The 14,799-nt window shown below is 45.5% G+C and overlaps 1 protein-coding gene across 1 annotated transcript in view; it reads left to right on the top strand.

Annotated features, from left to right (window-relative positions):
• Positions 1–2,208: 2,208 nt before the first annotated feature.
• Positions 2,209–14,799, top strand: part of LOC308676171 (protein-glutamine gamma-glutamyltransferase K-like) — a gene marked incomplete at its 3' end in the record, with an annotated part of 52,366 nt that continues 39,775 nt past the window's right edge. Inside the window, exon 1 of the mRNA XM_081341927.1 lies at positions 2,209–2,286. The remainder of the gene's footprint in view (positions 2,287–14,799) is intronic.

Here is a 14,799-nt window from a genome sequence, read left to right as displayed (position 1 = left end):
TCCACATCTGCCTATCCCGGGTCCTTGGCAATGACTCGATAGGTAGACAGAAATGCCAAATCCAGTCTGAACATCTGGCTGACTGTGCGATGATCCTTCCTTCCTTCCCTCCCTCCCAGCCCTCTGATTGGATGGATCTCAGTATGCTAAGTGCCAATCTCCTGGGGCATTTGAGGTGCTTGGCAGCCTTGAAAATCTGGAAAGTGCCAGGATGAGAAAGAATCTCCTTGAAAAGTTATACAAAGATACGCCCCAAAATCAGGGCAGAGGGGGTTGAATTGCCGCAGGAGAGGGAAGGGATGGATTACAGCTCCCATCAGCGGCAGGCTGAGGATGGGAGTTGTAGTCCAACGCCTTGAGGGGAAAAAAGTTGATTTTTGTCCTAGCAGACAGAGGGGGGTGCCCCAATTTCTCAGAGATAGCAGTATCCAGACTGGGGGAAAAAAAAGAATACGTTTCTAAAAGTAGACAAGATTTCTGCAAATACGGACCATGTGAGGAAAAAAACTAAACTAAAATAATAAAGTAAAATAATAGAATAATAGCATAATAAAGTAAAATAATAATAAAATAATAAAATAATAAAATAAAATAATAAAATAATAAAATAATAAAGTCATTATATATATATATTTTATTTGTGTCGTGGCCTGGCTAGAATTCCCCTGCTATTTTCAATTCTTTCCCAACTTCAGATAAGAGGGGAAAAAGTCCCTCCAGGCCTAATTTTTATTTTGCTTTTCCTTCCATGGTTCAGCTGACCCAGCAATCCTTGGTGGGGGGGGGAGGGGGTTTCCTTATAACAAAAGTGAAAGTGGGGATTTTTGCTCCCTGGCCTCCCAAAGGGGTTTTTCCAGCTGGAGGAAGAAACCTAGGTCAGGCCATTATCAGTCCTCTGCCTGATTAGAGCCTCCACATTCCAAGGAAGTCTACCCCATTCTTCAGAGGACCTTGAAGAGCCTCAGCTGGAGAGGGATTCTATCTTGCAGGCCTATCTAGGAAGCCACGGAACAGTTTCATTCAGGAGGGGAAAGTTTTTAAAAGTATTTAAAACTTTTGAAAAGCTTCAAAAACTCATAAAAGTTTCGAAAGCTTTGAAAGCTTCCGAAACTCTTAAAAATTTCAAAAGCTTTGAAAGCTTCTGAAACTTTGATTCCGTTCTTTTAAAGGCTTCTTACAAGTTTTTTCAGAGCTTTTGAACTTTTTTCAAAGTTTTCAAACTTTTTTTAAAGTTTTTCAAAAGTTTTCAAAGCTTTAAAAAAGTTTTCAAAGCTTTAAAAACAAAAGCTTTCAAAGCTTTAAAAAAGTTTTTTTTTTAAAAAAAAACGTTTTAAAAAAGTTTTCCAAGTTTTTTTTTTTATTAAAGAGTTTTACAAAAACAAAATTTTACAATATATCCCCAAATCCCCCCCACCCCAAACCCACCCACTTCCCCCCCCCACTTCCCAGAGCTAAATACAGGATTATAGTTACAATAATCCTATTCTAAATAAAAATTATGCATAATATACAATTAACCAAATTCATAATGCGCTTTAACTCTCTTTTTAACATAACTACAAACAACGTACCAATAACAATATCCCACTAAAATCTACTCCAAGTTTTAAAAAAGTTTTTTTCCCCAGTTTTTAAAAAAGTTTTCCAAGTTTTAAAAAAAAAAGTTGGGAAAGAAGTTGGAAAAGAAGTTGGAAAAGTTGGGAAAGAAGTTGGAAAAAGTTGGAAAAAAAAAACTTTTATTGCCCCCACCCCGCCCCTCCCAGGCTAGGGCTAGCCCCCCCTCCAAAAAAAAGTCCCGATTCGTGGATTACGGGGGAATGGGTGATTATTTTTATTCTTCTTCATCAAGACCCCCTCCCCATTCTAGAAATATGGGGTGGTGGGGAGAGGTGAAATACGTGGGAATAAAAAAAACCAGTCATTTGCCCAAGGACAGCTTGACCCCTTACACCCACGCCCCCTTTCCCACTATCCTTCCCCGCCCCCAGACCCACTTCTCCTGCCTCCCAGGCCAGAGAGTTCCTCCTAGCCCCCAGCTGACCCTCTGACTCAACTTCCCAGGCGCTCCCCTGTCCCTGCCCCCTGCCCCCACCCCAAAGCTGGGAAGTTCCACGCTTGGGGAGGGGCCGGCAGCCTCGGCCCTCCCCTCCCCGGATGCTTCTCATATTTCTGACACCAGCCGGCTCCACCCCAGACTTTTGACAGGAGTTGCGCATCCTTCTCCGGCTCCAGAGCGCGCCTGGGGGCGAAGCGAGCCGGATCGAAGCTTGAGCCGCCGAGTGCCAGGTGAGTCGGGGGGGGGGGGGGCGGGGGGAGTGGGCTGGAGGGCGCCCAGAGACCTGGGCAGCTGAAAGGGGGGGCTGTGTGTGGGTGTGTGTGTGTGGGGGGGTTCTCTCCCTGCTGCTCTGCAAATTTAGGAAAGGGGGAACGCGGAGGGGGCGTCCTACATAGGCACCTGGGGGGCTGAAAGGGGGCGCGGGCAGAAACAGGAGCATCGTTGGTGGGGAGATCGGAGACGGGAAGGAGAGGGTAGGTAGGTAGGTAGGAACGGGGTAAGGAAAGAGGGAAGGGAGAAGAGAGAAGGGAGGCAGGCAGGCAGGCGATGGAAAGGAAGGAGGGAAGGAGGGAAGGAAGGAAGGAAGGAAGGAAGGAAGGAAGGAAGGAAGGAAGGAAGGAGGGAGGGAGGGAGGGAGATGGAAAAGGAGGGAGGGAAGGGAAGGAAAGGAAGGAAGGAAGGAAGGAAGGAAGGAGGGAGGGAGGGAGAGAGGGAGGGAGGGAGGGAGGGAGGTAGATGGAAAAGGAGGGAGGGAAGGGAAGGAAAGGGGGAGAAAGGAAGGAAGGAAGGAGGGAGGGAGGGAGGGAGGGAGGTAGATGGAAAAGGAGGGAGGGAAGGGAAGGAAAGGGGGAGAAAGGAAGGAAGGCAGATGGAAAAGGAGAGAGGGAGGGAAGGAAGGAAGGAAGGAAGAGGGAGAAAGAGAGGAAAGAGGGAGAAAGGAAGGGGGTGAATGGAAAAGAAGGCGGGAGGGAAGGAAGGAAAAAAGGTGGAAAGGAAAGGAAGGAGAATGGAAGGAAGGAAGGAAGGAAGGAAGGAAGGAAGGAAGGAAGGAAGGAAGGAAGGAAGGAAGGAAGGAAGGAAGGAAGGAAGGAAAAGGAGGGAGGGAAGGGAAGGAAAGGGGGAGAAAGGAAGGAAGGCAGATGGAAAAGGAGAGAGGGAGGGAGGGAAGGAAGGAAGGAAGAGGGAGAAAGAGAGGAAAGAGGGAGAAAGGAAGGGGGTGGATGGAAAAGAAGGAGGGAGGGAAGGAAGGAAAAAAGGTGGAAAGGAAAGGAATGGGAGGGAGAGTGGAAGGAAGGAAGGAAGGAAGGAAGGAAGGAAGGAAGGAAGGAAGGAAGGAAGGAAGGAAGGTAGATAGATGGAAAAGGAGGGAGGGAAGAGAAGGAAAGGGGCAGAAAGGAAGGAAGGCAGATGGAAAAGGAGAGAAGGAAGGAAGGAAGGAAGGAAGGAAGGAAGGAAGGAAGGAAGGAAGGAAGGAAGGAAGGAAGGAAGGAAGAGAAAGGCAGTCAGTCAGGCCCTGGAGTACGGAGGGAACCTTTTAGCTGCCAGGTGTCTCCAGATGTGCTCAGAGGTACCCGGGGCCGTCTAGAGCCGGCAATGGATGCCGGGCAGGTGTGGGGAGTTAAAAAGAACTTGGGAAGTTGGTGCGAAGAACTTTGCGGTGGAAAGGAGAACACACACACACACCCGCCGCCCAGGGAATGGGACGGAGGCAGCGAGAAGGAGCAGAGATATGGGGGGGGGGCGCAGAACCCCAAAAGGGGGTTCCTTTAATCCCAGGAGGGGGCAGGAAATTAGGAACCGAGCAGCTGTTGGAAGAAACGCGCGTCGCCCGGCGGGACTCCCGCACGTGGGAATCCAGCGCTGTGCCACAGCGCACGCGAACTGCGGGGGCGGGTGGAGGGGGCAGGACTACAGAGCCCATCACCGGGAAGATGGGAGTGGTAGTGCGGATGGCTTGGATCCCTGAGGCTGGAAGGAGAGTCGCCAGACTTGCAAAAGGGAAATCCTGCCTCCTTCTGGTCGTCGGGACGGGACTTTGCGGTGGTGGGGGGGGGGTTTCCGAAGTACCGGCTGGGCTCGAATCGCGGGGGGGAGGGGAAAAACCCGGCGCCTCTCGTTTCGAATCGCAACAGCCCTGCGAGGTAGGCCGGGCTCTTCCAGAATCCGTGGAGCAAGCAGGGGCTTGAAAACACGGGTGGGGGCGCAGCTTTAGCCAGAAATCTGTCTGGCATTTGGTTGCCTTGAAGAAAAAATCGCGGCGAGCTAATGGTGCGTAAATCTTAAAAGACGCTCGGGTTGAATTAACTTGACAGGCGCTGGACTCGAACCCCGAGCCCTCTCGGGGACAAATCCGTGGGCTTTCCCGGTTCGCGCAAGACCCAGCCTGCTGAGCTACCCACGAATTGTGACTTACTCAAGTTAGCAGATCGTGAATGGGCGGGTTTGTGGGTGAGCACCTGGTGCAGATCGCTAAAGAGTTGTGGGTCAAAGAACAAGGATTGGCAATTGGGGTGGGGGGTGGGTTTGTCTTGCACGCCTTTTGGGGGTCCAGAGCGCATTTCATAAACCTAGATTGTCAAGCCCAACGGGGCTTAGAATAGAAGGACAGAGTTGAGAGGGACCTTGGAGGTCATCTAGTCCAACCCCCTGTTCAGCATACAGAATAACAGAGTGGGAAGGGACATCGAAGGTCATCTAGTCCAACCCCCTGTTCAGAATACAGAATAACAGAGTTGGAAGGGACCTTGGAGGTCATCTAGTCCAACCCCCTGTTCAGCATACAGAATAACAGAGTGGGAAGGGACATCGGAGGTCATCTAGTCCAACCTGTTCAGCATACAGAATAACAGACTGGGAAGGGACACTGGAGGTCTTCTAGTCCAACCCCCTGTTCAGCATACAGAATAACAGAGTGGGAAGGGACATCGGAGGTCATCTAGTCCAACCCCCTGTTCAGCATACAGAATAACAGCGTGGGAAGGGACCTTGGAGGTCTTCTAGTCCAACCCCCTGTTCAGCATACAGAATAACAGAGTGGGAAGGGACACCGGAGGTCATCTAGTCCAACCCCCTGTTTAGAATACACAATAACAGAGTGGGAAAGGGACCTTGGAGGTCTTCTAGCCCAACCCCCTGCTTAGGCAGGAAACCCAAGACCATTTCAGACAAACGGTGGTCCAATCTCTTCTTGCGCAACCAAATTGCGTGTAGGAGGAGAGAGGTGTGTTGGCCTGTAATGGGCAACTTTAAAGAATGGGTGGATTACCACGTCCACTTTGCCCCAGCCAGCAGGGGAGTTGTAGTTCCCCCACACCCCACCCCATCTTAAAGCTGGGAGTTTTGGGAATTGAAGTCCACCCATCTTAAAGTCACCCAGGTTGAGAAACACAGGTCTGTGGTGACACATACACACACACAACCCCCCACCCCCCAAAAAAACCAAGAATTCCCTTTTGCAGGAAAGTTTGTGACACTTAATAACATGGGTTTGTCAGTAAAGGGGTTTCCAAGTTCTCCGTGTTGTGTGAATGAAGCCACCAGCTTTTTGCCTTAATTTCATTGCGCGTTTTGGGCAAAGCCGGGGGGGGGGGGCACTGCCCGTTTTGAAGATCTAGATTTAGTAAATGGAGAAATATTTTCCTTCACCCCATCCTGTCCTCAGACTTATTTTCGGAGCGCGGAACACAAATTCAGCTTTTAATTTTTGGAAAATTAATTCTGCTTCAAAGTTGGAGGAACTCTGGGCCGTGTGATAGCAAGACCCATCCGTCTGTTGGGCATGCTTTAATCAATCAATCAGCTGGAAGGGACCTTGGAGGTCTTCTAGTCCAACCCCCTGCGCAAGCAGGAGACCCCATACCATTTCAGACAGGGGCCTGTCCGGCCTCTTCTTAAAAACCTCCAGTGATGGAGCGCCCGCAACCTCTGTGCAAACTGGTGAATTGGTTCAATCTGGAGGGTTGGATTGGATGACCTCAATGCCCCACAAGATGAACTTTGTAGGAGTCTGGTGACTTGTAAGGGGGGATTCAGCAGGCAGGGTGATTTTGTACAGACTAGGATCGATGATGGCTTCAGAGCATCAAAGCCCCCAAGGGATCTTCTGTGCTCTGACCCAGGATAAAGAGATTTTCAGGTGTGAGTCAGGTTTGAGACCAATTCGCACTGGGGGAAGAAAAAAAAACCCCAAATAAAGTGCAAATTTTTTTGCACAGAGACTGGATGGTTTTCTTTCTCTCTTTCTCTTCAAATTTGGCAGCACCAAAATGGTTGTTTTGTTTTGTTTTTTTGAGTCGAAAGGGAAGTCTTGCTGACAACCTTGGCCGATCCTCATTTAGCGACCATTGACAGTCACAAGAGGGGGGGGGGAATGAAAAAGAAAAGTTGCAGCCAGTCCTCGCATTTACGACCTTTGCAGGTCTGCAACACAGAGGAAAGCTGAAGGAAGATCACCAGCACAGGTTCACTTAGGGACCATTTGGTTTTATAACCAAGTGGGGTGGTCACTAATAAAGGACTGCCTGTAAAATGGGCACTTTTTTAATCGTGGCTAAAAATGTCTAAACGGGTTACTCCCGGACTTAGAATCTTAATTCATTAGTCTACAGATATTGGAGGGGAGACCTGTCAATTTTAAGGGCCCAGAGGGAGGCAACCCTTGGTGTGTGTGTGTGTGTTTTGTAGGCTTGAAGAGTTTTAAATTGATTTTTCACTTTGCCATTTGGTTCACAATCTGTCAAATTTGCGGTGAATCCAAACTTTTGTCTAGGGCAGGGGTGGGGAACGATGGCCCCTTTGATGACTTGTGGACTTCGACTCCCAGAATTCCTCAGCCAGCGTGAAGGAACTATGACCCCTTTAGGACTTGTGGACTTCAACTCCCAGAATTCCTCAGCCAGTGTGAGGGAACTATGACCCTTTCATGACTTGGGGACTTCAACTCCCAGAATTCCTCAGCCAGCATGAGGGAACTATGACCCTTTGGTGATGTGTGGACTTCAATTCCCAGAATTCCTCAGCCAGCGTGAGGGAACTATGGCCCTTTAATGACTTCTAGACTTCAACTCCCAGAATTCCTCAGCCAGCGTGAGGGAACTATGACCCTTTGGTGACGTGTGGACTTCAACTCCCAGAATTCCTCAGCCAGGCACGCTGGCTCAGGAATTCTGGGAGTTAAAGTCCACAAATCATAAAAAGGGGCCATCGTTCCCCACCTCTGGTCTAGGACATCGGCTTCCAGAAATATCACTCCAAAAAGAAATGTACTTTGCCTGTGCTCAGAGGAAGTCTTCCCTTCCTTCTTGCAACGGCCTGCATTTGTAAACAGAGAGCTGGGCACGAAATCCTTCTTGCATTGCAAAGTACTGAGAGGATCACTTGATATGCTCAGATCTTTCTTCCTTTCTCAAAGGTGCCCAGACTGTATTTCCCAAAGTGCTAAAAGAAAAGAGCCTTGCGTAACCGTGATTTGCTGAGTAAACCACAATTGGTAGTGTACTGCTCAGGCAAAGCCACCCACCCTGGTTTGCAAGCTACAAATTTAAACAAGAGATAAGGAAGGAAGGAAGGAAGGAAGGAAGGAAGGAAGGAAGGAAGGAAGGAAGGAAAAGAAAGAAAGAGAAAGAAAGAAAGAGAAAGAAAGAAAGAAAGAAAGAAAGAAAGAAAGAAAGAAAGAAAGAAAGAAAGAAAGAAAGAAAGAAAGAAAGAAAGAAAGAAAGAAAGAAAGAAAGAAAGAAAGAAAGAAAGAAAGAGAAAGAAAGAAAGAAAGAAAGAGAAAGAAAGAAAGAAAGGAATGAAGAGAGAAAGAGAAAGAAAGAAAGAAAGAAAGAAAGAAAGAAAGAGAGAAAGAAAGAAAGAAAGAAAGAGAAAGAAAGAAAGAAAGAAAGAAAGAAAGAGAAAGAAAGAAAGAAAGAAAGAAAGAAAGAAAGAGAAAGAAAGAAAGAAAGAGAAAGAAAGAAAGAAAGAAAGAAAGAAAGAAAGAGAAAGAAAGAAAGAAAGGAATGAAGAGAGAAAGAGAAAGAAAGAAAGAAAGAAAGAAAGAAAGAAAGAAAGAAAGAAAGAAAGAAAGAAAGAAAGAAAAAGAAAGAAAGAAAGAAAGAGAAAGAAAGAAAGAAAGAAAGAAAGAAAGAGAAAGAAAGAAAGAAAGAAAGAAAGAAAGAGAAAGAAAGAAAGAAAGAGAAAGAAAGAAAGAAAGAAAGAAAGAAAGAGAAAGAAAGAAAGGAATGAAGAAAGAAAGAAAGAAAGAAAGAAAGAAAGAAAGAAAGAAAGAAAGAGAAAGAAAGAAAGAAAGAAAGAGAAAGAAAGAAAGAAAGAAAGAAAGGAATGAAGAGAGAAAGAGAAAGAAAGAAAGAAAGAAAGAAAGAAAGAAAGAAAGAGAGAAAGAAAGAAAGAAAGAAAGAGAAAGAAAGAAAGAAAGAAAGAAAGAAAGAAAGAAAGAAAGAAAGAAAGAAAGAAAGAAAGAAAGAAAGAAAGAAAGAAAGAGAAAGAAAGAAGAGAAAGAAAGAAAGAAAGAAAGAAAGAAAGAAAGAAAGAAAGAAAGAAAGAAAGAAAGAAAGAAAGAAAGAAAGAAGAGAAAGAAAGAAAGAAAGGAATGAAGAGAGAAGAGAAAGAAAGAAAGAAAGAAAGAAAGAAAGAAAGAAAGAAAGAAAGAGAGAAAGAAAGAAAGAAAAAGAAAGAAAGAAAGAAAGAGAAAGAAAGAAAGAAAGAAAGAAAGAAAGAAGAGAAAGAAAGAAAGAAAGAAAGAAAGAGAAAGAAAGAAAGAAAGAGAAAGAAAGAAAGAAAGAAAGAAAGAGAAAGAAAGAAAGAAAGGAATGAAGAGAGAAAGAGAAAGAAAGAAAGAAAGAAAGAAAGAAAGAAAGAAAGAAAGAAAGAAAGAAAGAAAGAAAGAAAGAAAGAAAGAAAGAAAGAAAGAAATTGTATTTATTTAACCTGTAGAGCAACCCATGTCTCTGGATTCAAGGAAGTACTGAGCTGGCCAACACATTCACTACATTAAAAAGATTTAAAAAAATACCATCTGAATAAACTGAGCAATTGGACAACTATAGAGTGTGGCATTTCCTAGATCAGCTCGATCATGGCTAATGGGGTGGACTGCTCCTGATCACAGTGCCAGCCACCCAGGAGGGACCCTTCTGTGGAGACTCCATTCCGGCACCCCAAAAGCAAATTGACGTTCCCCCCCCCTTAAGTTATTTTTAAATTCACTTTCTCCCCCCCCCCCAGACACTACAAACCCAAAACCCCACCCCGGTGACACTTTAAAATTCAGCAACCACCCATATTGTTGATTTTTCTCTGTGTGAGAGCGGTGCGGCTGAGCTTCCCAAGGAGACACCCTGGGGAACCTGTTTGCTGTACTCCTCAAACAAGTCTCTTGGGATGAAGAGTTCGAGACCGGCAGCTTTTTTCCGCCTGCCTGGTTAAAAAAAAAAAAAAAAAGGCTTCCCCAGTTGGATTCCTGCCTGCCCTGTCCCCTTGTCAAGGCCTGGGGTCTTGCAAGGAGGTGGGGAAAATGGAAACGGACACAGAAGCTTGTAGCTTCATTACGTTAATGCCATTAATGGCTGGCTGGGGAATTCTGGGCGTTGAAGTCCACCACGCTTCAAGTTGCCAAGGTTGCAGACTACCGATGGGATGCCGGGTGAAATTGTCTCTCTTTCTCCTTCCGATTTATATTATTTTTCTATTAATAGGAAAACTTTATTTTCCTCTAAATTTTGTTTTCTTAGGGCCTGCGCTTTTTTTTTGTTTTTTTGCATACTTTGAAAGGAAAGGTCCTCCACTGGCAGACCTCCAAGGTCCCTTCCAGCCCTACGACTCTATGATCAACGCTACCTGTTTTATATATCTTAGGGCAGGGGGGTCTTCCAACTTGGCCGTTTGATGACTTGTGGACTTCAACTCCCAGAATTCCTTAGCCAGGCACGCCGGCTGAGGAATTTTGGGAGTTGAAGTCCACAAGTCATCAAAGGGCCAAGTTGGAAAACCCCTGTCTTAGGGCGAGGCTCCGCCCTAAGCATGGCTGGCTGGGGCATTCTGGGAGTTGAAGTCCAGCCAACTTTGAGTTGCTTGAGGTTGGAACGCATGCACGGTTCAACCAGCAACTGTCTTACACACACACACACACACACACACACACACACACACTAACTGGCAGGCTGGCTACACATCTGGGCACTGCCCTCAATGGAACCTGTCCCCATGGGTGGGGACAAGGGCCAGGGTGGGGCAGAATGGCAGATGAGCTTCCCAAACATTCCTTCTCTTTTCCCCCCACCCCCTCCACTCCGCCCCAGGCAAGATTTCAGCTTCCTGTCTCAGCTCATTTCCAACCATCCATCAGGCACAAAAAAAAATTCCCATGCATTTAGCTGAGAAAGCTTGCGGGGCTGCAGAAAGCAACGGTGCCTCTGAGCATGTGCAGAGTGGAACACACAAACACAGACACACACACACACACAGACACATACATACACACAGAGAGACTCCCAAAGCAAGGAGAAAGCTCCCCTTGTCTTGTTAGAAAGACATGTAAAAAAGACATTTTAATGTGTGCCGTTGTGCCCACAGCGAAAAAAACAATGACCATAAAAATAAAATAAAATAAATAAAATAAAGCAGGGGGTCTTCAAACTTGGCCCTTTGATGACTTGTGGACTTCAACTCCCAGAATTCCTCAGCCGGCGTGCCTGCCTGAGGACCTCTGGGAGTTGAAGTCCACAAGTCATCAAAGGACCAGGTTTGAAGACCCCTGCTTGTGGACTTCAACTCCCAGAATTCCTCAGGCAGGCACGCCGGCTGAGGAATTCTGGGAGTTGAAGTCCACAAGTCATCAAAAGGCCATGTTTCAAGACCCCTGTCATAAAGGTTATCTAATCAAATTGAATCTAAACGGGGGAGAGATTCTCCACAGATCGTTTTGTTTTAAGCCTGTATTTTTCTCCAACCCTTTAAAAAATCTGCGTGAGGATTAAGCAATCGGGCGAGGAAAAAGAGCCTACGGCCAGAATTTCCATCGCTAAGCGAGGCAGTTGTTAAACAAGTAGCGCTCGATTTTACGACTTTTTTTTTTGCCAGGGTTGCTAAGTGAATCATTGCAGTTGTTAAGCGAATCACTCGGTCGTTCAACAAATCCGACTTTGCTTGTCGGAAGGCGGCTGGGAAAGTTACAAAACACTGCGACTGTTGTGAAGGCACGGCGGTCGCCAAGTGCCCGAGTTTTGTTCACGTGATGGTGGGGAATGCTGAGATGGTCGTAAGTGTGAGGACCGCTCATCAGTTACTTTTTCTAGTGCGGTCATCACCTCCAATGGTTGCTAAACGAACGCTTGTGAGTCAAGGACGGCCTGTATAAATAAAGATAGTCCTCTGCTTACGACCAACTGAGCCGAAAAATTATGTTGCTAAGTGAGACATGTGTTAAGTGACTTTTGCCCCGTTTTACAACCTTTCTTGCCACCGTTGTTAAGTGAATCACTGCAGTTGTTAAGAGAGTAACACGGTTGTTAAATCGCAAAAGGGGGGATCACAGGACCCTGCGACGCTGCGACCATCATAAATACGAGTCGTCTGAATTTTGAGGACCTGAACACAGGGAGGCTGCAACGGTCGTAGGTGTGAAAAACGATCGCAAGTCCCTTTTTTTTTCAGAGTGCCGTTGTAATTTCGAGCGAACTGTTGTTAAACGGAGGACTGCCGGTCTAAAATACCGCACAAAGAAATCTTTCGTGCAGAAAGGCCTGACTTAATTTTGAGCTCGCCGCTGATTTAATATCCATCTAAAAAAAATGATGGAAATAGAACTAAGGAGGAATTTCCTGACAGTTAGAAGAATTAACCAGTGGAACTACCTCCCTCCAGAAGCTGTGAATGCTCCAACACTGGAGGTTTTTAAGAAGAGACTGCAGGGCCATTTGTCTGAAATGGTATAGGCAGGTTTCCTGCCTGAGCAGGGGGTTGGACTAGATGACCTCCAAGATCCCTTCCAACTATTCTACTCTACTCTACTCTACTCTACTCTACTCTACTCTACTCTACTCTACTCTACTCTACTCTACTAGCCTTCAGAAGCTGTGAATGATCCAACACTGGAAGTTTTTAAGAGGAGACTGGATAACCATTTGTCTGAAATGGTATAGGCAGGTTTTCTGCCTGAGCAGGGGGTTGGACTAGATGACCTCCAAGATCCCTTCCAACTATTCTATTCTACTCTACTCTACTCTACTCTACTCTACTCTACTCTACTCTACTCTACTCTACTCTACTCTACTCTACTAGCCTTCAGAAGCTGTGAATGATCCAACACTGGAAGTTTTTAAGAGGAGACTGGACAACCATTTGTCTGAAATGGGTTAGGGTTTCCTGCCTGAGCAGGGGATTGGACTAGATGACCTCCAAGATCCCTTCCAACTTCATTATTCTTATTATTAGGGTACCACACCTTAAGAGAACACCCGATTTTTTTTTAAAAAAGTCTACATTTCTTCACCAGCCCAGTTCAGGCCGGTGCTAAATAGGATGGTTTGTATAAGCAGAGAGGCGTGGTATGCCTGTATTAAAAAAAATAACATTAAAAACAAAAGTGTGGTTACTCTGGTTTGACTTAACATGTCGGCCGAACCCTGTCATTAGGGTTTGCTAACTGCAACTCTTGGAGACCGACACAATTGTGGGAAGCTAGTTTAATGATGCTACTTTAAAGAAACCACAATATAGCGTTTTAGGGGAATCGGCTCCCAAGAGTGGAGAACTCAGGTTTGCCAAGCCTGAGAACTCTGTGCAAGCTGCTATGAATAGAATAGAATAGAATAGAATAGAATAGAATAGAATAGAATAGAATAGAATAAATAGAATAGAATAGAATAGAATAGAATAGAATAGAATAGAATAGAATAGAATAGAATAGAATAGAATAGAATAGAATAGAATAGAAGTTGGAAGGGACCTTGGAGGTCCTCTAGACCAGCCCCCCGCTCAAGCAGGAGAACCTATACCGTCACAGACAAGTGACTGTCCAGTCTCTTCTTAAAAATCTCCAGTGATGGAGCGCACATGATTTCTGGTGGCAAGCTGTTCCACTGGTTAATTGTCCTCACTGTCGGGAAGTTTCTCCTTAATCCCAGGTTGCTTCTCTCCTTGATCAGTTTCCATCCGTTGTTTCTCGTCCTGCCTTCTGGTGCTTCGGAGAATAACGTGACCCCCCTCCTCTTCTTTGTGGCAGCCCCTCAAATACTTGGAACGCTGCTATCATGTCCCCCCTATTTCTTCTTTTATTTAAACTAGCCAAGACCAAGTCCTGCAGCCATTCTTCGTACATTTTGGTCTCCAGGCCTTGGATCAGCTTAGTTGCTGATCTTCTCTGAATTTTTTCCAAACTCTCAACATCTTTTTTTTTGTGATAAGGTGACCAAAATTGGATGCAGTATTCCCTTGCTGTGTTTGTTCTCGGCTGTGTCTCACAAAACCCACAACGAAACCTCACGGGTTGGAAAACCCAGCCTCTGCAAAGAGTCCTAAGGCAGGGCCGCTTCCAACAATTTGCCTGGTCTTTCTTAAGTAATATCTACGCAAGGAAACTGGGGGAGCGTTGGATGGAATGCATAATTATCCTTGGGAACTCACTGCCACTTGATGTGGCAAGGATCTTCTTGAGCCTCAGTGGCGATGAAGCAAGATTGCAAGGGAGGAGGAATTTTTAGCATGGCATGTGAGCAGCTACACCTGGTTGGGAGCCTCCAAACGTCAAGGCAAGGAGAATAATTATTTGTTGATTTGATTTATCAAATTTAAAGACCGCCCATCTGATTCTGGGCTGTATTCCATCAGATAAGCAAAACCATGCAAAATAATTATTATAACCTTCACATAAAGAATAAAGAATAAAGAAAAGAATAGAATAGAATAGAATAGAATAGAATAGAATAGAATAGAATAGAATAGAATAGAATAGAATAGAATAGAATAGAATAGAATAGAATAGAATAGAATAGAAAATATGGAATGGAATAAAATAGAATGGAATTTTACTTTAAAACTTGCAGTGATTCACTTAAAGGCAGTGGCTAGGAAGGTCATAAAATGGAGCAAAACTCACTGGCTCACTGAGGCACGGAACTTTTGGGCTGCTTCGCAGTCGTAAGTCGAGGACTACCTGTATATTCACACGCCTCGTTACGCTGGCGGTCCCTTTCAAGGGGTGATCCCTCGTCACGGGACAGGGATCCAGTTGCTCCGGGAAATCGGGAGCATTCAACAGCTTGTTAAAAAAAGAAAAGAAAAAGGAATTAAATCCACGTTCGGAAGGCAGCTGCAGAAGGAATAATAATAATAATAATAATAAGTTGGAAGGGACCTTGGAGGTCATCTAGTCCAACCCCCTGCTAAGGCAGGAAACAACCGCTTTGTTTTGTTTGGTTTTTTTTTGAAATTTATTTTATACATCCATTTATTTATTAAACATGTACGCTGCGCCTCTCCCTAAATGCGGCTCGAGGCGGATTGCCGACATCCAATTAAAAAGGGCCCTATTAAACATCCAAATCATAAATAAGGATCATAAATGGAGGTAGGCCTCAATTGATGAGCACAAAGTTTCTGCTGCTAAGGGAGACAGTTGCTAAGTGAGTTTTGCCCCATTTCACGACCTTCCCCCCCCCTCGGGGGGGACGCTGCAACCGTCGTAAGTACATGCCAGTGGCCACGCGTTTGAATTTGGACCACGTGACCTTGGGGACGCTGCCGCG

Source organism: Vipera berus (assembly GCF_964194415.1).
Source record: "Vipera berus genome assembly, chromosome: W".
Taxonomy (NCBI): Eukaryota; Metazoa; Chordata; class Lepidosauria; order Squamata; family Viperidae; genus Vipera; species Vipera berus.
This window is presented reverse-complemented; position numbering and strand designations above follow the sequence as displayed.